Source organism: Camelus ferus, chromosome X (genome assembly GCF_009834535.1).
Source record: "Camelus ferus isolate YT-003-E chromosome X, BCGSAC_Cfer_1.0, whole genome shotgun sequence".
NCBI lineage: Eukaryota > Metazoa > Chordata > Mammalia > Artiodactyla > Camelidae > Camelus > Camelus ferus.
Genome location: NC_045732.1, coordinates 100635848 through 100662378, shown reverse-complemented (window position 1 = coordinate 100662378; position 26531 = coordinate 100635848). Strand labels below are relative to the sequence as shown.

The 26531-nt window shown below is 33.4% G+C and overlaps 1 long non-coding RNA gene and 1 pseudogene across 1 annotated transcript; both read left to right on the top strand.

Annotated features, from left to right (window-relative positions):
- The first annotated feature begins 3600 nt into the window (after window positions 1-3600).
- Window positions 3601-5242, top strand: LOC102511135 (annotated as a pseudogene).
- A 7372-nt stretch (window positions 5243-12614) lies between these two features.
- On the top strand, window positions 12615-26019 carry LOC116662092. Its single transcript, XR_004318077.1, has 3 exons — window positions 12615-12700; window positions 17292-17295; window positions 26010-26019. It is a non-coding gene; the product is annotated as an uncharacterized LOC116662092 (long non-coding RNA).
- Window positions 26020-26531: the final 512 nt, after the last annotated feature.

Genomic DNA, 26531 nt, shown 5'->3' with positions numbered 1-26531 from the left:
AAAATTGAGTGCATATATCTTAAAGGGTATAATACCCTCATTTTGTATTGATCGTTTAAACATTACATCATGTTGTTGTTTATCTTTCCCTATGGCCTTTGTTTTAAAGTCTATTTTGTGTGAAACCTGTACTGCTAGACCTGCTTTCTTGTCATGTCCATTTGTATGGAATATATTTTTCCATCCTCTTTCAATTGATGTGTGTTCTTCTCCCTAAAGTGGGTCGATTGTATGCTTCATAATGTAGGGTCTTGTTATATTATCCCATCTGACAATATATATCTTTTGATTGAAGCACTTAGTCCATTAACTTTTATGATAATTATTGATAGACAGGTGTTTATTTCATTTTGAACTTCATTTTCCAGTTGATTTGGTATTTCCTTTTTGTTCATTTCTTTTTCTTTTTGTGGATTGATAATTTTCTTTTATTAACTTGGTTTCTTTTTGGGTTTGTGACTTCTTTGTAAGCTTTGACTTACGGTTACTTTTTTTTTTTGTATGTATATGGACGCATTATTATATCTGTTTGATTTAACTGATAGTAATACAAACTCTAACCCATCCTACAGAGAACAGAAACAAGAATACTGTGTATTGTCCTGTTTCAATCTCTGAACCTTAAAAATTTTGATGTCCTGTTTTACAACATCATGTTTATTCTGTTGTAAGTCATTGTAGCTATTGCCTTTCTAGTTATGCCTTTCTCCTTTCTATAGCATTCTGCTTCTTTTGTATTTAGAGTAGATCTTTCATTATTTTCTTTCTGTTGATAATTTCTTTTAGTATTTGCTTGTGTGGAAGTTATTTATCTCTCCTTCTATTCTAAGGGATAGCCTTGCTTGATAAAATATTTTAAATTACAGCTTTCTTTCATTCAGGACTTTGAATATGTGTTGCCACTGCCTTCTGCCTGCTGCATTTGTGTAGGAAACGTGTTACAAATATTATGTATATAATTATATATATATGTAAAGAATACCTAGAAATGAAGTTAACAAATAAGATGAAAACCTATACATTAAAAAATACAAAACATTGATGAAGGAAATTAAAACTGATCCAAAGAAGTGAAAAGATCTCTTATGTTAATGATGTGAAACAATATGGTTAAAACAACCATACTACACAAAGCAATCTACATTTAGTGTGATTCATATCAAAATACGAATGAGAATTTTCAATTAAATAGAACAAATAATTTCAAAATTTATATGTAACCACAAAGATCATGAGTTGCCAATATAATTTTGAAAAAAGTATTAAATCTAATAGTGTAAGTTTCTTTGATCTTAGACAGTACTACAAACTTTAGTAATTAAAACAACATGATACTGGCTCAAAAACAGACGCCAATGAATAGAAGAGAATAGAGCAAGCAGATATAATCCCTCACATTTATGATCAACTAACCCATGAAAAAGGAAGCAAGAGTATAAAATGAAAAAAAGGAATTCTCCTCAATAAGCAGTGCTGGGAACATAGAACTTGTAAAAGATAGATTAGGATATTTCCTCATATTGCATGCAATCCATGAGCACAGAATATCTTTCTATTTATTTTGTTTATTTTTATTTCTTGCACCTGTAATTATTAGATTTTTGTTTAGATCTTTTATTTTACTTATTAAATTTATTCCTATTTTATTCTTTTTGATATAATTGTACACACAATTGTTTTCCTAATTCATCTTTGTGATAAATTGTTGTTAGTGTATAAAAGTGCAACTGATTTTTGTATATTGATTTTGTATTCTGCAAGTTTATTATGTTTGTTCATTATTTCTAACAGTCACTTGAGGAGTCTATGAAGTTTTCTATCTATGTATAATTATGTCATCTGTAAAAGTTTTACTACTTTTTTACAAGTTTGATGCCTTTTATGCTTTTTTTTGACTAGTTGTTCTGGCTAGGACTTCTAGTATTGTAATTTAGGACTTGTGAGAATGAGCTACTTTTTCTTATTACTGGTCCAGAGGAAAACCTTCCTGTATGTGAACATTGAGCTTGATGTTAGTCATGGTTTTTTTCAAATAAGGCTTTTATTATGTTTAGTTACATTTTATCTGGAGTGAAATTGTTAAGAATTTTTTCATAAAAAAGTTAAGTTCTGTCAATAAATTTCCTACATCTATTGAGATTATTATTTTTGTATTCTTTGTTTTTTAAAGGATGGTATCACATTTATTGATTTGCCTATGTTAAATAATATTTATGAATCAGAACTAAATCCCACTTAACTATCGTTTATGATACATATAATATGCCATGTATTCAGATTGCTAATATTTATTTAGAATTGAATATACATATACTGAAGGAAAAAGTTACAATTGTAGCTTGAGTGTAGATTTATTTATTTAGAAATTTTATCTCTCATTTTGAATATGGCTTATGTTTAATGGAATTTATTTCTAAATAAAGAATATAACTTTTGGTAGAACTGGATTTACTACAGTTTACTGATATAGAACATAGTTATTATTTACAATTAGAGCACAAAATACTTGCCTTAAATGCCATATTATACTAAGAATGCCAACTGTTTCAGGACTGAGAAGCAAATTGCTTCCTAAAATGTATTTAGCTGGTCTTTTCCACACCAACCCACATATACTGTTGTTTGTTTATTTGTTTGTTTGTTTGTTTGCCCCTTAATGGAGGCACTGGGTATGGAACCCACGATCTTGTGCATAAGTTTATTTATCAACATCATTTTTGAACACTTAACAGGAGCCACAATGATATGGATTATAAAGATGACTAGAAAATTTATTCCTTCTAAGGACTGAAAAACGTCTGAGTGAAAGAATGGCAAAAATAAACATTTGTAAGTATACAATAAGATTTTCTCTTTTGTAATTTTAAAGAAGAATATTAAATTACATTTGTTTTACTTATAATGCTGAATTACAATTTAAAAAAAAATTCCCCCCTTTGGGAATTCTTAAATTTGATTGATTATTTTAATCTAATTTTATTTCATAAATATTTACCATTTATTTATAAACATACCAAATGAACCAATATTTATTCTGCTCATTTTTTGAATATAGAGCTACTTAATGTAAAGCACACAGATAAATAACTACTTCCATATCGAAATCAAATTATGTTTCATTTTAATTACAAATGACAATGAAACAGTTATACCTTTTTTTTTTTCACAGGTTTTAAACACATGTCAATTAAAATTCCAAAACTTTAAAATTAGTTTATTTATTCAGTGCATTATTTATACTCTGTTCACCAATCAGGTATAAATTTGTGTACAAAAGGAAGGAGATTGATTTTATTTCATAGACCCCAAATTTAAATTATTTACAAAGATTTTGTGGGAATAATATTTGCAGATCATACTATAAAAATAAACATCCTATAGGTTTCATTTTAACTGGATGAATGAGAAGTAAGCACTGGCTGAATATTACACTTGGGTTGCTAGGAGACCAGTCATTTTGTGATGTCACAGCTACTCAGGTTGAGAACCACTGTGATGTCCTAGCAGTTTATGTGTGCAGGCCTTCCAAAGCAGCATTAGAAGCTGCAGTGCTCAAAATCAGGCAGATTAGAAAAGGAGCTGTAGAAAATGTTACTTGAGATGGCACATGTTTCTTCAGAAATTCAAGATGTGTCTCCTAAATATGCACCAATGGATTCAGGAAAGTCCAGTAGATCTCTATTATGTGATGAAACATTCTCTGGGGACTTGGACATGAGGTATATGATTGAAGAAAATGCTTTTCAGACTTTGTGTGAAGAATCCTTGATAAAAAGACCATGTTACACACATTGTGTCTTTGAACCAGATGAAGATAATGATTTTTGTTCTCTGGAACAAGAGAGAAAACTCTGGAAAATTGTTGGGAGTTTTCCAAGAAAACTCTGGAAAATTGTTGGGAGTGACCAATTTCAATCCATCTAGTGGGAAGATAATGGAACTTCCATAGTGATCGATGAAGATGTCTTTAAGAAGGAAGTTTTGGAAAGAAAGGCCCCTTTCAGAATATTTGAAACTGGAAGTATGAAATGTTTAGTTAGACAGCTTAACCTTCACGGGTTTAGTAAAGTGTGGCAGAATTTTCCAAGATCTGCTTGTCTAGCTGACTTTCTGGCAGAAGAAAAAGGAGTCTCTGTTTTAAGCAAGGTATTCAGAAATTTTAGTCGCCACTTCATAGCTTATATATAAATTTTTTTTTACATCAGTCAATGGTAATATAAATGTAAAGTTAATTTTTGAAAATTGTATAAAACTACTAAGGCTAAAATTCTTTCTTTTATCTAAAAAATGAAGACAGTGTGTTAAGTATTCAAGATTATGAGAAATTTGCTAGCAACTATGAATCTTATCAAAATGTAAATAAAGGTATTAAAGCTGCTTTCTAAAAGGGGCATTCACCGTTACTGCAAATGTTAACATTTTAAATTTGATGACTATACTATTTAAAAGTGTATTTTCCAAATAAGGAATTTCAAAAAATAGTCAGCAATGTTCACATTTTGATGATATTATCTTTGTATAGTAAGCATGAAATCTGAGGTTTTATAGAGTAGGCTTATTGTAGTGTTGTATATTGTTTGAAAGTAGTACTAAAATCTTTCTCCTTTGTTTGTAGCTGCAGTTCTATCATAATCCAAATTTTAAACGAGGCTGTCCCCAGCTTTTAGTGAGAATAAAAAGAAGAGTTGTGATTAAAAATGCTTCTCTGGTATCTTCATTGGCTCAAGATTTCAACAAGAAAGCACTTTAAAGCAGGGGGTAATGTGGATAATCATAATTCTGGTTTTGTGGCTGACACTAGAGGAGAAAGTGCATTTTTACCTTCTGCATTTTAAACATGCCTCTAATAAGAAAGCCCTCTACTAGCCACATAATTGATGATACAACTACCCCAACGAGAGGTGATTTTTCTCCTGCATCATCAATGTCAGTTAGACCACCAGAACAAATTGCAGTGGATCAACGTGCTATTTTAAATCAGTTGACCACTTTCCACGTGCACTCACAAAGCAGCTACACTGAAGCAAATAGCCGTGTTGTGAATTTCATTACAACTACAAATTCTACTTCTTAGTACAGCAACGTATCTCCCATACAGAGAAATTATCTTGGACTGATGTTGGAGCCTTCTACTTTTCCAAATAAATATCACAATATATCGGCCAATGAAGGTCCTTTTTCTAAACTTCAAGGAGAGAGCAACCCAAGGTTTCAAGTGCCAGTGATAGCTGATATCATCTAACTCTCTTTCATAGCCTACTCATCAGCCAACTGCAGTTTATGAACCTCATCCTAATTACAACTGATCTACTGGAGTACTAAGAGTTTATGCAAGATAACAAAGATTAAAATTGATGTTGGCAAATATCAACAAATATTTGCAATTTTCTTATTTGAAAGATAAACATACATGTGTAACTGTGTTTCCTTGTCTTTTTAAAATACAGTTAAGAGTAAAGTGGGAGAATAAATTAACATTTAAAGAAAAAAAGAGATATTTGATTGATATGATCATCTGATGGAACAATGTGGAAGTAAATTTGAATAATTTCTTTTAAGGAAGAAGGGAAAATGGAAGAATTTGGGAAAAGACTAAAATATTTAGAGCGGGAAAAGTACTAAGTGTCTTCTGGTTCATCCTGGAAAACATTAGAAGTGTTAAGGTAGGAATGGTTGGAACAGGAGATAAATGCTGGAACTGGCCCAGGGATCATGGTCTCTATTATGTCATCCCTGGAATAATAAAGGTCACATGATGTAGTCTCAGATGGCACATTCTGCTTGTGGTAGAATTTAAGACGTAATTTTATCTATGGTCTTCTTTGTGCTGTTTTCAAAGCATTCCAATTTGTGCTTTCATGTCCTCCCATCAGGAGTCTACACTTTAATTTCTGGTGAATAATTTATGTTGCTTTTATGTTGCAGCCAAAGACAAGCTTAAATCCTCAGGTTGGCTCTTATTGCCTTTCCAAATCTAAGCCCACAAATTCAACATAGTTTAGTCATTTCTTTACAGATCAGGCATCTGACTACCTTGGCATATCTTTATGTTTCACTGTATCTGGTGATATATCCAGGCAAATGCTTGTCAACCATGTTAACTACAAACTCACAACTTTTGTTCCAGCTCATCCTTGGACTTAGGATGTCCTTCTTTTACCTACTTAGACTTTCCCAGTCTCAGCACAGAAACCACCTCCTCCAGATGTTTTCTGTCTATCCCCATTTCCTTGTCTATCTTGGGTACCAGCACAGTAAGCACAGCACATGCCACAGGATGCATTTTAGTATTTAGTGAGTGAAAAATACATGTTGACTTTAAGCAAAATCTACTTTCTGAAACAACAAACTCTCATGGTTTTCAAATTATTTCATTATGGTCTTTACTCTTCACCACAAACTAGCTCTTTTCATAACCCAAGGACTAGTCACAAATTACAAAAAGTGGAGGTATGTAAAGTAGACAAAGTATTATTTTCTTCTTAATTCAGGCCTCCAGGGGACTAAAGCATTCCATTCTCATTTGCTGGATATATTCCTGTCTCTTCCTCACCCACTCAAACCAAAATAAATGATTCTCATCCCCATAATAATAATAATATTGTCTTCTAATTAATTTACTTCTTAGAATCATTGCTATGTCCAGAAGGGATAGTGCCATTACAAACATTATAGTAGGTTAATACACCCCACATAAATTGTGCCCCTTCTAACCTTCACACAGGAAGTATCTAAGAGATACTAGACCCTTACTTGGGTTGGTCGTATTCATTAACTAAATTGCAATCTAAAATGTGTGGATTAGAAAGAGTTGAGGTTGGTAGAATTAAAAATTTGTCCAAATGCAAGAATACCAAATTTTTGCAGAAAGTAGGAAATATAAAATATTCACGGAAGACTGACAATTTTCCATTAATTTAAAATAAAAGATGAGGCATTTTCAGAATGTGAAATGCCCTGTAATGTGGGAAAAATTGTAGGCAAGGTCAGGGAGCCTAAGGCTTCTGCTCACAATCATGCAGCCAGTGTCAGCTAATAAGACTGGAATGGCAATATTGAATTCTGAAAATGTGTCACCAGTTGTGAAGAAAGCCTTTGATAATCTGGAGAATGGGCAAATGGACAAAGGTAAGCTCTAGCCACATCCCACCAATATGACCTTTACCAAGAGAAGAAAAGAGCCCACTTGCAGCAGGAGAACTGGTTCTGGACAGCAGTGGTTTTTCCTACAACAGAAACATGAAGCTTTTAAGTTTGCCAGCTCAAATCTCATGGTGGTTATGTTGTTTACATTAGCAGTCTGGGGTTCAGATGGACTGGTTCAGCAGCTAGTTTCCAGCTCTCTTCTCAGACAGTGTGTCTTACCGTGATTATCTTAACAAGGTTATATACTGATAAGTCAAAAGCTACAGTTTAATTTCAAAATTAGAAATCCTAAAGAAGAATATTGTTTGTTCATTTGTAGTTTTCTACCTGGGATAATATAGACTATTGGCAAAAGTACAAAAGTTTGCTGGTGCTTTGAAAACTATTCTCTGAGCTCTGCCCACTGAATTCTTCCCACTAAATACTACAAATCTGTCTACCACTGTGTGTATGTGTGAAGATGAATTGTTAAGAAGTAACTAAATTTGTCTCATTTGAGTCATCAGTGAATTATTCTTCTGCATCTGGCAGGAACTCTGTGAATTAAGAGTTTCATTGAGCCATCAGATTTTCTTTAGATCAGGAAGAGGTAGATTATATTTCTCCCAGTATACTAATTGTTACCTGTTCACTGAATCCCGAGTTGATGCTAGGGCTAAGCCACTGAATCCTTGAACTGGACAGAGACATATACATTCTGCAGTCCCCAGAGCCCAGCACAGGATTGTGTCTCCTTTTTAAATTAAGCATATGTCTAAGATATTTTCTTTTCATTCTCATTGTTGATACAATTTATTTTGGCTTTGAACACCCCTTGACTTATTTATGGAGACTGAAACACAGACTTATTCCCGTTCGCCTAGAAATTGCAATAACCTTTCTTTCCTTGGACTACCTGGAGTAGAGTGAGCATAGTCATTAGTTTGAAAGCAGTGCTCAGTCCTAATAATGCAGAACATTTACACTTCTTTGCCCAGCACTTGAGCAAGAATGTTGTTGTGGATCACAGGGATTCTCCTCACAACCCCTAATGCAACCATGGGAAAACACCACATTGTTATCCAAAATCAAGTCTTTGTCAGTATTGCATTCTCATTGCCAAACTGTTAATAAGTGTAGGAGTTCTGAGATTTTACCATGCTGAGATTTTTAGTAACTGAGCATGTTCCTTTCTTGTAGATGCTGTCGGGTATATGAGACCCTCGGTCAGAGACAGTGAACATTATCACTTACAGCAAAAGCAGCCAGGGTTAATTTTATACCTATTCCCTAATCTCAGATGAATACACAGTGTAAAATTTTGATGCCTACAGAAGAAGTGGGCTGTTATCAGGAAGAAAGTTTAAGTCATGGGAAAACACTAATTTTATTAGTATCTTTATGAATTATTTATTAGAATCACTTATTTATTAGTATCTTTACCTCGGATAAATACATCATGACTCAAGGTTGCTTGCTGCGAAAACAATCATGAGAAATGGCATGGAAAAAATGATCATTGCCTTTCCATTTTTCCTTCCACTTTTATTGAGATATAATTGGCATAAAATATTGTGTAAGTTTAGGTGCACAGGAAAGTGATTTTATTTACATATATCATGAAATAGATATCATAGCAACTATAGGGAGAATTCATTTTCTCATTTAGATACATTACTAAAGATATATAATTTGTTTTTTTTTTTTTGTGATGAGAAATCTTATGGTCTACTCCCTTAACAACATTCATATATAACATAAAGCAGTATTACTTGTGTTTATCATGTTACTTTTGGCCTCCATGTAACATGTTTATTTTACGGCTGGATATTTGTAACTTTTGAGTTCATTAATCTAATTCTCCTTTCCCAACCCCTGCCTCTATTAACTACAAATATGGTTTTTTTTCTAAAATTATGTTTGTTGGTTTTTGAAGTGTACTTTAATCTATAACACTATGTTAGTTTCTCTTACACAACCTACTGTTTGCAAACTGTAATAAATTTCAAACTGATCAGCAGAATAAATCTAGATATAACATGTTGCTCTTTAAAGATATTTCATAGTTATTGACTCTTCCCCATATAGTATATTTCTTGTCCCTGACTCATTTAATTTGCAACTGGAAATTTTTCTCTCTTAAGTTTCCACAACTATTTCTTTTCCTTCACCCTATTTCCCTCCTTCTTGTTAACAACCTGTTTCTTTCTATATCTATAACTCCTTTTCTGTATTGTTATGTTTGTTTGTTTTAAATTCCAAATATAAATAAAATTAGTAACATTTGTCTTTCTCTCTCTGATTTATTTCACTTAGCATATAACCCTCTTGTTGTACACATTTGTTGCAAATGACAAGAACTTATTCTTTTTATAGCTGAGGAATAACCCTTTGAATTTTTATGTGTTTGTGTGCTTATATCTATCTATCTATCTATCTATCTATCTATCTATCTATCTATCTATCTATCTATATCTGTATATATATATCTATAAATATAGATATATCTGTATTTAATAGATGGGTATATTAATATACTATAAATGCACATCTTGTTTATCCATCATCTACTGTTGAGCAATTAATTTGCATCTATTTCCTGGATACTGTAAATAATGCTGAACTGAAAATAGGTTTGAATTTATCTTTTCTGATTAGTGTTTTTATCTTCTTGGAATAAATATGCAGATATGGAATTGTGGGATCATATTTAATTTTTAATTTTTAGATATAAATCCATACGGTTTTCCACAGTGGCAACAGAAATTTACATTCACTCCAGCAGTGCATCAGGGTTCTTTTCCTTACATTCTCACCAACACTTATATTTGTTATCTTTTTGATAATAGTCATTTTGACAGTACTGACATAAAATCTCATTGTGTTTTGGTCTTGCATTTTTCTGATGGTTAGTGATGTTGCACGTTTTCATGTGCCTGTTGGTTATCTTTCCCCCACTGTATATTCATTGGTTTGTAATGGACTAAATGACCATATTGTGTGATTTCATTTTTAGGCACTCTGTTTTGTTCCATTATTCTGTTTGATCTGTTCCAATAACATATTCTTTTTATTACCGTAGCTTTGTATTATAGTTTAAAATCAGGCACTGTGACACATCCCCTTTGTTCTTTCTCAAAGTAGTTTGTGTTTTTTGTATGTTTGTTTTCTTTATTTCTTTTATAGTGATTTCAACTCTTTTCTGATTACATGTATATTTTAGAATTATTTATTGTTAGTTTCTGAAAATGTCCTTGGTCTTTTTAAAGGCACTGAATTTAACTTGTGTATTTTCTTGGTTAGTACTGTCATTTAAACAATAATTTTTTCATAATCTATTAACACTGTATATCCTTTCATCTATTTGCTTCATCTTCAATTTCTTTTATAAATATTTTATACTTTTCTGAGTACAGGTCTTTTACCTCCTTGGTTGGATATATTTCTAGATATTTTATTTTTTTGTAATGAAACTGTAAATAAGACAGTTCCCTCACTTTCTCTATCTGTTAGCTTGTTAGTGTGTAGAAATGCAAGATTTCTGTATATTAATGTTCCTTTCTGTAATTTTACCAAATTCATTGATAAGCCCTAGTAGTTTTATCAAGCCATCTTTAGGATTTCTGTTTAAAATATGTCATCTGCAAACAGATACTTTTAGTCATTTCCTTAATTAGCTACATTTTATTTACTTTTATTATGGATAGCTATGGCTGGAATTTCTAATTCTATATTGAATTAAAGTGGTAAGAGTGAGCATTCTTGTCTTCTTGCTGCCCTTACAGGAGATGCTTTCAGCTTTTAATCAATGAGTGTCATGTTAGCTGAAATCTTGTCAAATATGACCTTAACTGTGTTGAGGTATGATTCCTCATGCCCACTTTGAGGGGAAATATAATCATAAATAGATACTGATTTTGTCAAAACATTTTATGACTCTATTGAGGTGACCATATAATTTTTCTTCTTCAGTTTGTTAGTGTGGTGTATCATATTGATTAATTTGTAGGTATTGAATCACTTTGGCATCACTGGAATAACATGGACTTAATCATTTTGTATAATCCTTTTAATGTATTGTTTGGCTTGCTAACATTTTAGTGATGATTTTTGCATCTATGCTTATCAGTAATATTTAACCTGTAATTCTTTGAGATATTTGTTCCAGTTTTAGTAGTAGTGTGATATGGAAATGTGGGTTAGGAAGCCTTCTTTCATTTGCAAATTTTTGGAATACTTTGAAAAGTATAGGTGATAGCTTTTCTCTGAATGTTTGGCAGAAGTCACCTGTGAAGCTGTCTAGGACTGGAATTTTGTTCCTTGGAAGATTTTGTTTAATTACTTATTCAATTTCATTGGTGATAATCGGTTCATATTTTCTATTTCTCATTCCATCCTGGAGATTATGTCTTTCTAAGAATTTGTCAATTTCTTCTAGGGTTTCCATTTTATTGGCATATAATTTGTTGTATCCTCTTATGATGATTTGTATTTCTGTGATATAAGCTGTAACTTCTCATTTATTTCTGAGTTTATCAATCTGTATTCTCTTTTTTGCTCATGAGTCTGTTTACAGTTTATGAATTTTATTTATCTTTGAAAAACTATTATTTATATTGTTTAATGTTTCTATTTTTAATCTTTATTTATGTTCTTAACTTTCTGGTGTCTTTCATTCTACTAACTGTTTTGTTTATTACTTTGTTACATATTTGGTTGTAAGATTATGTTATAAGAGAGAGATATTTCTTTTTGTATAAGTGGGATTATTTTGCTAAAAACATCCCTATTAATACTGCTTTTGCTATACCCCATGAACTTTGTTTTTGTTGTCATTTTTGTTTATATATTTTTTCTTTGATTTATACAGCAATCCATTTGTTGTTTAATATTGTATGATTTACCCTCCACATTTTAATATTTTTCTGTTTTTTTCTTTAGTAAATTTCTAGTCTCACAGAATCCATAAGTTCCTTCACAAAACAAGGAGACAAATAGTAAAATTTATACAAATACTTTTAAGACCTAAATTTTCGGAAATAACCTTTAAAAAATGAACAAAGCTCTGGGCATTATCCTCCCTGACTTTAGAACATACTACAAAGCTACAGTAATCAAAACATCAAAATATGGCACTAACAGAGACACATCATTCAATGGAACAAAATAGAGAGTCCTAAAATAAACCCACACACATATGATCAATTAGTCTACAATGAAGTAGGCAAGAGTATAAAACAGAGAAAACGCAGTCTCTTCAACAAGTAGTTCTCGGGAAACTGGACACTACATGTAAAAGGAGGATGTAAGAGCACTTCATTCCATAGAATACAAACTAATATACAAATGGATTAATTTCCTAAATGTAAATCCTGAAAATACACAATTTATGACCAAGAAAATGAGCAGAACTGACTTTGAGGTAAATCATAAAAATATTTATTTTTGATGTTTCTCCTATGTAAAAAAAAAAATAGAAAAATAAACAAAACTATGAATAACAGTTTATAGTTTATTGAGGAAAAAATAGATGTACTATGTGATACAGGGATTCTACTTCTTGTAAAAATGTGAAGTGCAAAACCGTTTGCAGAGTAAAGGAAACTGTCCACAAGACATATGACAACACACAGAATAGAAGGAAAAATTTCAGACAATGAGACCAACAAGGTGTTAATATCCATAATATATATATAGCATATTAGACTCAGTATTTAAAAAACAAAGACCCCAACTTAAAAATAGTTGAAGGATCTTCATGGAAACTTTTCAAAAACATGTGGCTGATTTTCATGAACATAAAAAGATACATAACATTGCTAATATTTAGGAAAACATAAATCAAATCCAGAATGAAATATATTCTCAGAGAAACCAAAATGGCTTTTAACAAAATGTCTACAAATGACAAACTTTAATAAGAATGTTGAGAAAAGGGAACCCAGGTATACTGTTGGTGGAAATATAAATTGATGCATCCACTATTATAAAAGTGTGGACAGTACTCAGAAAAATAGAAATAGAAACATTATATGTTGAAGCAATTCCACTTTTATTTCTAAATTTGAAATAAATGAAAACAAAAACTTTAAAGGATATATTACAACCAATGTCCTTAACATCATCATTTATAATAGCCAAGGATAGAAGCACAACACAACTGCCCATCAACAATTGATTGGCTGAAGATATGTGAGATATATATAATATAATAAATAGTTAGTTTAAACAAAAAATAAAATTGTGCCATTTGAAACAATGTGATTGGACTCAGAGGTTGTTGCACATAGGAAAATAAGTAATACAGAAAAAAACACTGTACGTTATCACTTACATGAGTAAACTAAAGATATAAGAGAAATAATCATTAAAAAAAAAGCAGAAACCGACTCACTTATATATGTGTAGTGTACCAAGTAGTGGTTTCCTGTGGGGACAGGGAAGAAGGATGTAGAAAACAGAAATATGCAAGCTACTAGTTATAAATTAGAGAAGCAACACAGCTATATTTACAGGACAGAGAAATATTTCAATAATTTAAATGATTTTAAAGAGATTATAAGCATATGTTATAGGAAAATGTGCATCTATATGGGACAATAATTGAAGAAAAAACTAGGAAAAACAAAATATTTTGCAGTACTATGATATTAAGGGAGGTGATTTGTTCACTTTCTTTTCTGTTGTTATAATGTCCTAAGTAGAATTTAAGCTTTTAAATGAAAAAGTATATACTTTTTAAAAAGTTACATAAGTTTAAACTATTCTAGTCTCTCCCCTTTAATCTACAGTCAGTAAAACGTTCACATCTCTACAAAAATAACTACAACACAAAACAATACTCCAGTATGCATGTGTACAGCTGAAGTGTGGTGGACTAAAACACATAAAGGAGGCTGAATTGAAGGAAGAGCAGAGTTGGTGACTGTAACCAAGGACCACTGACTAGGGTATCTGAGCCCACAGGTTCAGAGAACCCAGTAGAAAAAGGGTCTCAGTTGTTCACTCAGCTTCAGCCTCCAACTGCACCAGTATTCATGGTCACAGGTAACTAGGAGGGAGCCACAATGGAGACAGAAATTCCATCCTTCAGACACTCAGACATTCATGACACTCACCCTTCTCCCCATTCACAGTGGTGGAGACAAGGTACCTTGCAACACTGGACATGGCAAAGGCACTTGCCTGATTCCAACTACCCACCTGTCTTTACAAATTTCCTCAATGTGTACACTGAGTCTCAAGGGATATCAGATAAAAGGAAGGGTTTCCCCATCCCAGTGGCAACAGTGGCATTAACTACCAGAGAAGTCTAAGAAGTGACAATGAAAGCACATCTTTTATCCAGACAGTAGCGACTGGAAAGTGCCATTTTTAAATATTATCAGAGGTAGCTCAGGTAAGTAAAACCTAAAAATTTGCAATATTGCAAACTACCAGAAAACAAAAGCAAGGACTTGAACACCCAATCTGTTATTTAGTGTCATCAGAGCAATAATTTAAAAGATCATGACCAATCACAGTAACATTATAGGGCACACACACACACATATACACAGACACACACACACACACACACACACACACAATGACGACCCTCAAGCAAACAAACTTAAACTCATGGAATATTGCCATATGACTAATAGAGTATTCAAAATAGGTGTCATACAGAAACTCAATACATAACTCAACAAATCTCAGAAAGCAGTTTAGTGAACTCAGGAATAAATTTAATTATGATAAGGAATACATTACTAAAGATACTGAAACTATAAAATAAACATTATTGGAGAACCAGAAGAACTTAATAAATGAGATGAATTATGCAATAGAAAGTATTGGAACTAGACTGTTTTTGTGGAAGAGAGATTAGTAAACTCACCAATACAAAACTAGAAATGATAGGAGAGGGCAGAGATACAAGATATTAAAAAGTGAGGAAATTCTACAATAGCCATCAGACTTCTTTAGGAACTCACATTAGATTGAAATCCTGGAGGAAGAAGAAAGGTAGAAGTCAGCTGATGGTTTATTTAAAAAATTAATAGTCTATAACTTCCCTAAACTGTGTAAGAAACTGATACACAAGTCTGTGAGCCAACAAAACACCAATAACTTTAAGGCAAAGAGACCTCCTTCAAGATACATCATATGCAATTTGGCAATTCAATGACCGAGTAAAATTTTAAGAGCAGCAAAAAAAGTTATGATAAACTACACAGGAACCCCCATTAGGAAATCTGCAGATTTCTCAGCAGAAAACATAGGCCAAGGGTAAACAAAATGACATTTTCAAACTACTGTCATATGAAACTTCTAACCCAAGAATACTCTACCTTGCACAGTTATCACTTAGATACAAATTGAAAATGAAGAGTTTACCAGACAAACAAAACCTGAATGAGATGAAAACCAGAACCGAGACACCTTACAAGAGATGTAGAAAAGAGCTCTTCTAAGAAAAATAAAATGGGAAAAATATGCAAAACATTGACCAAAATGCTAAGTGGAGACCACGAGAAAGCTGCAACTTTTTTTTGGGTATGTTTTAATATGGTACTATACTATAAGGATGAAAAAGAGAAAAATAGGAAATCAGGGGCAATAAATATAGATATTTCAATCTGGTAACATCCTCATAATAGTAAAAGAATTAATTTGAGACAATAATCAGAAAAGTTAAAGAGTGAAAGTAAAACAACTTTAAAGGATGATGCTATCACGGGTAAAAATAATAAATGATACATGAGATATTTTATTTTAAATGAAGTACAGTAGATGTACTATATTGTGTATTTTCAGATGTACAGCATGGTGATTCCAACCACTTTGTAGATTATAATGCATTATAAATTATTAAAAGTTATTACAATAATTTTAAGATAGAATTATTATAATTTATTGTGTATAATTCCCTGTTATCTACAGATTATCCTTGTTGCTTATCTCCTTTATGTGTACTACTTTGTATCTCTCAATGTCCTACCATTAAATTGTCTTTCCCTTCCCCTTTGGTAAACATAAATTTTTCCCATAAATTTGAGTCTGCTTCAGTCTTGTATATCTAATCTCTCAATATGTCAAACTCTCTATATTTCTATATCTTTAATTCTCTATCAATCTATCTATCTTTCTATGTATCTATCTACATAACTTTCTATCAATTTATCTGTCATTTATCAATTGATAGCATTTGATAGATATACACAGATATTTGTTATTATTTAGATTCCACATATAAATTATATTATATACTTTTGTCTTTGTGTAAGTTACTTCACTAACTATAATATTTACTAGACCATTCGTGATACTGAAAAAGCTACGTTTTATACTTTTTCATGGCTGAGTAATATTCCATTGCATATTTATTGAAATATCATATCTTCTTAATTCCATAGTCTATTGTGAACTCTTTGCTTCCCTCTCTTGCATATTATAAACAGTGCTGTTGTGAACATAGGTTCTTCTCAATTTAGAAATTTTCCCTGGATTTTTCCTAGGAGAGGTATTACTTGGTCATATGGTAGTTCCCTTTTAAGTTTTTAAAGTAATGTGAATACTGTTTTTCATAGAAATTGTACCAATTTACATTCCTACCAGGAGTATACAAGAGCTATGTTTTCTCCAGAACTTTCCAAAACTTAGTATTTGTAGACTTTTGATAATTGCCATTTGACCAATGTGAAGTGATACCTCATTGTGGTTTTGATTTGCAATTCCCTAATAATTAGTAATGTTGAGCATTTTTATTACTTGCCTGTTACTTATCTGAAATTTTTCTTTGGAAATATATTAATTCAGGTACTCTGCTCTTTTTCTGATAGCATTTTTGTTTTTCACATTGAGTTGTGTAACTTAAATCCATGTTACAACTATTAACCTACATCTATTAGCCCCTGGCCACTTGCATTGTTTGCAATTATGTTCACCAGTTTCACAGGCAATGTTTTCATTTCATTGATAGTGTCTTTAGCTGTGCAGAATTTTTCAAGTTTGTTTAGGTCCCACTTGCTTACTTTTGCTTTTATTTCTTTTGCATTAGAAGACTGATATAAGAAAATATTCCTATGATATATACCTAAGAGTGTATCACCTATATTCCCTTCTAGATGTTTTATATTATCAGGTCTTCTATTTATATCCTTAATAAACTTGGAGTTTAGTTTTGTGTATGATGTCAGGGAATGCTCTAATTTCACTCTTTTACATGTAGATGTCCAGCTTTCCCAACACCATCCATTGAAGAGGCTGTCTTTTCTCCACTGTGTACTCTTGCCTCTTTTATCATAGATTCATTAATCATATGTTTGTGGAATTATTTCTAGGCTCTGTATCTATTTGTATTTATTATACCTGTGTGCCAATGCCATGCTGTTTTTATTACTGTAGTTTTGTAATATAGTAAGTTATCTGGGAGGGTTAAACCTCCAGATTTTTTGTTTTATTTCAAGATCATTTTGGCAATTTTTAATGGTTTCATGTAAAACTTAGAATTATTCTTTTCTAGTTGTGTGGAAAATACTACAGCATTATAACAGGAATTGCACTAAATCTGTAGGTTTCTTTGTGTAGTATGGACATGTTAACCTTATTAACTCTTTCATTCCAAGAACACAAGACATCTTTCCATTTCTGTGAATCACTTTTAAATTCTTTGTCAATGTTTTATAATTTTCAGTGTTTAGACCGTTCACATATGTGGTTACATTTATTCCAAGATATTTGGGGGATGGGATTTAAAATAGTATTGCTTTCAACATCCATTTTATGGTACCTCATGATTAATGTGTAGAAATGCAAGAGACTTGTTTACATTTATCTTGTACCCTGCTCCGTTGCTGAAATTATTTATTGTTCATAATAGTCTGTGTGAAGCCTTTAGGACTCTCTATGTAGATTGTTATGTCATCAGTACTGGTGACAATTTTGCCTCTTTCTTTCCATTTTGCCTTTCTTTTACTTCTTTTCCTTTTCCTTTCTTCTATTACTATTAAACAGAAGTGCTGAGAGTAGAAATCCTTGTCATGTTCTGAATTTACCCAGAAGGCTTTCAGCATTTCCCACTGAGTATTAAAATTTGTTATAAATGGCCTTTAGTATGTTGAAGGATGTTCCCATTGTAATCACTTTCCTGAGATTTCTGATCGTGAATGGATGATGAATTTTATCAAATGCTTTTACTGTGTGTATTGACATGGTCCTGTGAATTTTGTCCTTCCTTTTTTGAATATGTATCATGCTGATTGATTTGTGTATGTTGATCCAACCTTGTGACTTTAGAAGTTATCCAGCAGAACGTCGTGTATAATCCTTTCTATGTATTGCTGGATTAATTTGTTGTTCTTTTATTGAGGAGTTTTCAATGTATATACATCAAGGATATTGGCTTTTCATTTTCATTTTTTTTTTTTTGTAATGTCTTTGACTGGATTTGTTATCAAAGTAATGGTGGTCTCATAGAATAACTTTGGGAATTTTCCTTCCTCCTTTATTTTTTGAAATAGTTGGGGGGATATAGGTATTAATGAAGGCATCCAGACATTTTGATAAAGGGGTCTTTTTAAAATTATAGATTTTATTTAACTTATACTGATTGCTGTTTTCAAGTTTTCAGTTTTCTCTTTATTCAGTGTTGGCCGGATATGTGTTTCTTGATATTTCTCCGTTTCTTTTAGGTCATCCAGTTGGTTGTCATGTAACTGCTCATATGGCTTTCATAAACTTTTTTGTATTTGTGTAATATCAGAATTTATTTCTACTCTTTTGATTCTTATTTTGTTTGGGTCCACTCTCTGTATATCTTGAAAAACTTGGCTAAATGCTTATCAATTTGTTATTATTTTTAAGACAAAAATGCTCCTGATTTTATGACTTATAATTTATTTTTTAATTTTTATTTTATTTATTTTCAACCTAATGTTTAAAGATTTCTCATTCTACTGCCTTTGGGTTTTGTTTGTTATTATTAGTAGTTATTATGGGTGGTAAGCATAGACCTTTGTGTGAGGTTTTTCTTATTTTTTCTAGAAGACCCGATTTGTTCTAAACTTCCCTCATAGATTTGTCTTTGCTGCATCCCATACTTTTTATGAAGCTGTGTTTTCATTGCAGTTTGTCCCCAGGTATGATTTTATTACATCTTTGATTTCATCATTGACCATTTTTTATGTTTTTTAAAGGATGTGGTTTAATCTCATGTTTGTGCTTTCCTGTTCTTCTTTCTAGAGTTGATGCATAGTTTCATACCTTTGTGTATGGAATAATGCTTGCTGTCATCTTTATTTGCTTAAAGTTTCTGAGGCTCTTTTCATGACATAATATGTGGTTAATTCCTTAAATAACATCCTGTGCACACTTGAAAAGTTTATGTGTTCTGCTTTTCTGATGCAGTGTCCAATAACTCAGTTACGTTGAAATGATCTAATATGCTATTAAGACCTCTGTTTCCTTACAGATATTCTTTCTGGATGTTCTGTCCATCAAAATAGTGAGGAGACAAACTCATGTACTATTATTGTTTTACAATGAATTGATTCCCTCATGTCTACTAATATTTCTTTATACATTTAAGATCTTTGGTGTTGGGTCCATATATAAGTTAATGAGTGTAATACTCTATTTTTATATTGATCTCTTTTTCTTTATATAATCTCATTAAACTTTCATTGTGGCCCTTGTTGTAAAACATATTTTGTATGTTTTCAGAATTGCAATCTGCACTTTCTTGTCATTTCCATGAAATATCTTCTCCATCTATTTCCAGGCTGTGTATATCTTCCTCCATAAAGTGAGTCTTTTTTGGGGGGAGGCCAAGAGGGTGGAGTAGAAGGATACTCATAGCTCTCCCTTTCCCACAAATGCACCAAGACTCACATCCAGAGTCACTCACCTAACCAGAGAACCTGCAGAACTCTGAAAGATCATTGTCCTCTTCAAAAGATAAAGATGCCAAAAATCTGGTAGGAGAAAAGGAATAAAGATGGAAGAAAAGGCAAAACAGAATGGGAAGGAGAAGCAAAGAAGGACAGGCACTCATTCACTGAGTCTCCCCTTTCCAACTGAGAGGCCAGTTGGATGAAGGGGGAGCCTAGAAGGCTTGGATATGTACAGAGTATCAGTTGACTGACCGAACAAATTTAAACAGGCACAGAGGTTCCCTGTGACACCCAGCCCAAAATGCAGTCCAGCAGCTCTGGGCAAGTCCATGCTGCCCGAGCTGGGTGGAAGATGGGGATGGCTAAACTGAGGCAACCCAGGGGTAATGTAGGGGGCTGTGTGCCATGGCTGTGCATTAATGGGGCAGAATAAACTGGGCCCTACATAAAACATCAGGGCAGATGTGCCCTTGGATTGGGGAAGGGTGCATACCCCAATCTCTGAGAATCCACAAAATTTTCTAGTTGAAGCGAGGTGGAGCTCATGCGCAGCCACCATACCCTCTATCACTTTGCACCCAGGTGGCAGCAGGGGCAAAATCTGCATCCACACCTAAGGACTTAGCAGCCTCAAGGGCTGGAAAAAGACTTGTCTACAGCCCAAGGCAGATAGGATACTTCTGTCATGGTCCCTCAGAGAACTTGCCCCACCAAGACAAACAAGGTGCTGTGTTTTGTCCCAGACCAGGGGCAGCACTGTTTCTCAGTCTTCTCTGAGCCCTCCTACCGGGTGCAAACCCAAGGCGGAGTGCACAGTGGCACAGAGCATTGTAGTGACCTCCACCCTGAAGGGGAGGGTGGCCCCCAACATTTTAGGCTGGAACACAGCCCCTGACCATGCTGCTGGGAGAGGGCATGATGCCGAATCATGCCTGGGCAGTATGCAACATCTGACTGCAGCATCGGGCAGGGCAGTGACAAGCCAGTCCACAGTAAAGGAGAACTGCACCTGACCCAGTGTTGGGAGTAGGTGCGATCTGCTTGCCGACAGGCACTGGGAGCATCACAGATGAGGTCTACAATGGAGGACCTCTGGAAATTTCAAGCTGAGATTCCAAATAAGGATGAAGGCAGAAAGACTTCCCATTAAAAGCACACAGTCTCCAGGAGGACACTGACAACCCATTCTTGTTTAAATCTGTTTTTATCTGCTCCATTTTCTATTACCCTCTTAATTTTTACTTCTTAGAAAATTATATATACCCCCATATTCACCCCTTTGGAATTTTTAAAAAATATATTTATGATTATTATTTTTCAAAATTCTGCTTCAACTTGCTTTTCTATTATACATTATATGATGTTTTCAAAGCTTTATTTCTCCCTTCTTTAAAATTCTTTATCACTCTGTCCCTTTTTTCTCTTTCCTAAGTTGTATTACTACATAGGCATTAGATAGATAAACTCTTTTAGGACCACAGTAGATAACTGGTACTCCATAAAACACAGTGCCAGAGATGTAGGAGCAAGATGAAGAAGCAGAGAAACCATTCCCAATTAAAAGAAAAACAGAAATCCCTGAAAGAATGCTCTGTGAAATAGACATTGATAGCATACTAGATCAAGATTTCAAAAAAGACTGATCAAAATACTGAAGGAAATAACAGAGATAGTGTTTAGAGATATAAAATATTTCATAAATGAAATGACAGCTATAAAGAAGAGCCGAGTAGTATAGGTAAACCCCTTGACTGAGGTGAGGAATCATGTAAAGGCATTGCAAAGCTGACTAGGAAATGCAGAGGAACGAATTAGTGACTTAGGAGACAATGCAATAGCAAGCACCCAATGAGAATATGTACAAGAGAAACAACCAGGAACAAGTGAAAAAAGCATAAGGGAACAATGGGATAATATAAAGCATGCCAAATTTTGCATGATAGATGTCCCAGAAGGGGAAGAAATATCAAAGGGGATTGCAAAGGTGTTTGAAGATGTCATGACAGAGAACTTCCTAAATTTAAAGAAGGAATGAGATATCCAAGGACAGGAGGCTCAGAGGGTCCCAAACAGAAAGAACCCAAGTACACCCACACCACAACATATAATTAATATGGCCAAAGTCAAGGATAAATAAGTGATCCTAAAGACAGCAAGAGAAAAGCAAAGAGTGAGTTACAAGGGAACCCCCATAGGGATCTCAGATGATTTCTCTACACAGACACTACAGGCCAGAAGGGAGTGTTAAGGTATACTAAAAATACTGAATGAAAAAGAAAAGATATACTCCTAGGAAACTTTATCCTGCAAGGCTATCTGTTATGATAGAGGGAGACGTAAATAATTTCACAGACAAGAAAAACCTACAAGAGTTTAGCAACACTAAAAACATACTTAAAAAATTTTGAAAGTTCTAGTCTAAATAGAAAAGAAGCAGGATGCTACAGAAATGAGAAACTTGCTGCTGGAAAGGTTATAACACATGAATTACAAATAAAATAAATATGAAATTATAAAATAAGACATACAAATCATTGAGAGTGGGAGAGGGAGGCATGAAAATACAGAATTGTTTTCTTTGTCTTTCCTTTTAAAATTTTTTGTTCTTCATAAAATGGGTTTGAGATCATGTTACTGTCAGTTTAATAAAAGCAGTTATAGTAATGGGCTAATAGACTTATAAAAAAGGGTAACAACAAGACAAAAACTAATCAGGGAATCAATAAAACAAAATAAAATTCATGATAAAACAAAGGAAAATTACCAAACCATAAAAGGAAGATGAAAGGAACAAAGATGAATACTTGTCAACTGCAAAGATAAGGTCAAAGTGGCAATAAACACAAACCTATCATCAATTACTGTAAATGTGAATGGACTAAATGCTCCAGTTCGAAAGACATAGAGTGGCAGGGGATATAATAAAGCAATAAACTTAATTATGCTGCATACAAGATACCCACTTGAGGGAGAAGGACACATATAGATTGAGAGTGAAAGGATGGAAAAGGGTATTCCATACAAAAGGAAAAGCCAGAAAACCAGGTGTTGCAGTACTGATTTGAGACATAATAGGCTTTAAAACAAATGTCATAAAGAAAGATAAAGAAGGACATTTTATAATGATTAAAGGAGTGATACAAGATGAGGATAGTACACTCATTAACACATATGCACCAAATAGAGGAGCACCTAAATACATAAAATAATTACTAACAGAGATAAAGGAGCATAGTGATGGGAATAGAATCACAGTTGGAGATTTCACCACTGCATTAACATCACTGGGCAGATCACCGAGACAGAAAATATATAAGGCAACAGAGAAATTAAATAATACAATAGGAATATTAGACTTGGTGGATATTTTCAGAGCATTGTACCCCCCAAAATAGGATATACATTCTTTTCAAGGACACCAGGAGCATTTTCCAGGATTGATCATGTACGTGGGCACAAAAGAAACCTCAGCAATTTTAAGAAGATAGAAATTTCATTGAGCAAATTTACTGACCACAATGCCATGAAGCTAGAACTCAACAACAGAGAAACAAAGGAGAACAAAAGGAAAACATGGAGATTAAACAATATGTTATTAAAAACCAAAGGGTCAATGAAGAATTCAAAGCTGAAATAGAAAAAATACCTTGAGACAAAAGAAAATGAAAGCAAAACCACAAAATATTTATGGGACTCATAAAGCTGAGCTAAGAGGTTAGTTTATAGTGATAAAGGGCTTCCTCAAAAAAGAAGAACAATAACAAATAAACAATTTAAGCCACCAGCTGAATGAACTAGAAAAGGAAGAACAAAAATCCCCAAAAGGCAGCAGCAGGAAGGAAATCATAAAGATTGTGGAGGAAATAAATAAAATGGAGGTTCCAAAGACCATAGGAAAAACATCAACCAATCCAAAAGCTGGTTTTTTGAAAAGGTAAGAAAAATCGACAATCCTCTGTCCAAACTCAAAAAGAAGAGAAGAGTGAGAGCACAAATTAGCAAAATAAGAAAGGAGAATTAAGAAATTACAACAAATAATATAGAAATAAAGAATATCATACTAGTATATTATGAAAAACTCCATGGAACCAAACTGGACATCCTAGAGAAGATGGACAAGTTTCTAGAAACATACAGCCCACTAAGACTGTATCAAGAGGAAACTGACCCCTTGAACAAACAGATCACTAGAAATGAAATCAAAATAGCAATATAAAACCTCCCTACAATTAAGAGTCCATGACCGGACGGCTTCAATGTGTAATTCTACCAAACATACAAAGAACTCATACCAGTCTTTCTCAAAAACTTCCAGAAGATTGAAAAGGAAGGAATACTCCCAAACTCATTCTATGAAGCCACAATCACCCTGATACCACAACCAGGCAAAGACACTAACAAAAAGAGAATTATAGGGCAATATCACTGATGAGCTTTGATGCCAAAATCCTCACCAAAATAGTAGCAAATAGAATCCAGCAACAAATATAAAAGATTATGCATCATAACCAAATGGGGTTAATCCCAAAGACACATGGGTCGATCAACATATGCAAATCAATCAATGTAATACATGACATCAACAAGAGAAAGGGCCAAAACCACATGATCATCTCAATAGAAGCAGGGAAAGCATTTGAAAAAATTCAGCACCCATGTATGATAAAAACGCTCACCAAATTGGGCATAGAGGGAACATATCTCAACATCATAAAAGCTATATATAACAAAGCTACAGCCAGCATAGCACTCAATGGTGAGAAAATCAAAATCTTCCCACTAAAATCTGGGACAAGACAAGGTTGCACACTATCAGCACTCACACTCAACAAAATCTTGGCAGTCCCAGACACAGCAATCAAATAAAGATGGAAGGAAAAGGGATCCAAACTGGAAAGGAAGAAGGAAAAGTCTCACTATAGGCAGATGACATGTTACTATATATAGAAAACCCTGCAAGATCCACACAAAAACTACTACAGCTGATCAAAGAATTCAGCAAGGTAGCAGGTTACAAGATTCAGGTTCAAAAATCAGTGACATTTCTTTACGCTAACGATTTAGATAATTCTACAGAGCTACAGTCAACATGACAGCACTTTATTGGTACAAAAACAGACATATAGGCCAATGGAACTGAATACAGAGCCCAGAAATGAACACACAAACTTTAGGTCAATTAAACTACGACAAAGGAGGCAAGAATATACAATGGAATAGAGACAGTCTCTTCCGCAAATGGTGTTGTGAAAGCTGGACAGCAGCATGTAAATCAATGAAGCTAGAACACTCCCTTACACCAGACACAAAAATAAACTCAGAATGGATCAAAGACTTAAACATAAGACAGGATACAATAAACCTCCTATAGGAAAATAAAGGCAAAACATTATTTGACATCCATCTCGAAACTTTTCTCATAGAAGGAATGAAAGCAGTAAAAAAAAAAAGTGACCTAATGAACCTTGCAAGCCTCTACACAGGAAGCAAACCAGAAGTAAAACAAAAAGACAACCTACAGAATTGGAAAAAAAATTTGCAAATGAAACTGACAAAGGCTTGATCTCCAGAATATATTAGCAGCTCATCCAAATGAACAAGAAAAAAAAAAAAACCCATCCAAAAATGTGCAGAAGACCTAGACAAGCAATTCTCCAAGGAAGATATGCAGAAGATCAACAGGCACATCAAAAAATGCTCAATATCACTGATTATCCAAGAAATGCAAATCAAAACTACAATGAGGTATCAACTCACACCAGTTAGAATATCCATCATTCAAAAATCCACAAATGACAAATGCTGGAGGGGCTGTGGTGAATAGGGAACCCTCCAACACTGCTGGAGGGAATGCATTTTGGTAAAGCCACTCTGGAAAACAGGATGGAGATCGCTCAAAAGCCTAGGTATAGACTTATCATATGACCCAGGAATTCCAATCCTGGTCATAAATCCGGAAGGAACCCTACTTCAGGATGACACCTGCACCCCAATGTTCATAGCCAGCAGTATTTACAATAGCCAAGACATGGAAACAGCCTAAATGTCCATCGACAGATGACTGGATAAAAAAGAAGCAGTATATTTATACAATGGAATACTACTAATCCATGTAAACCAACAACATAACATCATTTTCAGCGACAAGTATGCGCCTGGAGAATGTCATTCTAAGTGAAGTAATCCAAAAAGAGAAAGAAAAATATCATATGAGATCTCTCATACTTGAAATCTAAGAACAAAATGAAGCAAAACAAAACAATCATAAAATAAAAAAAGAAATAGTCTCGCAGACATAGAGTACAAAGTTTTGGTTGTCAAGGGTGCGGGTGTTGGGAAGAGATAGACTGGAATGCCAAAATTGTAGACTAGATAAGCAAGATTGTACTGTATAGTGCAGGGAAATAAACAAAAGATCTCATGGCAGCTCACAGAGAAAAAGGTGTGACAACAAATATATATATGTTTATTGTATGTGAAAAATTTTGCTCTACACTGGAATTTGAGGCAACTTTGTAAAATGATTGT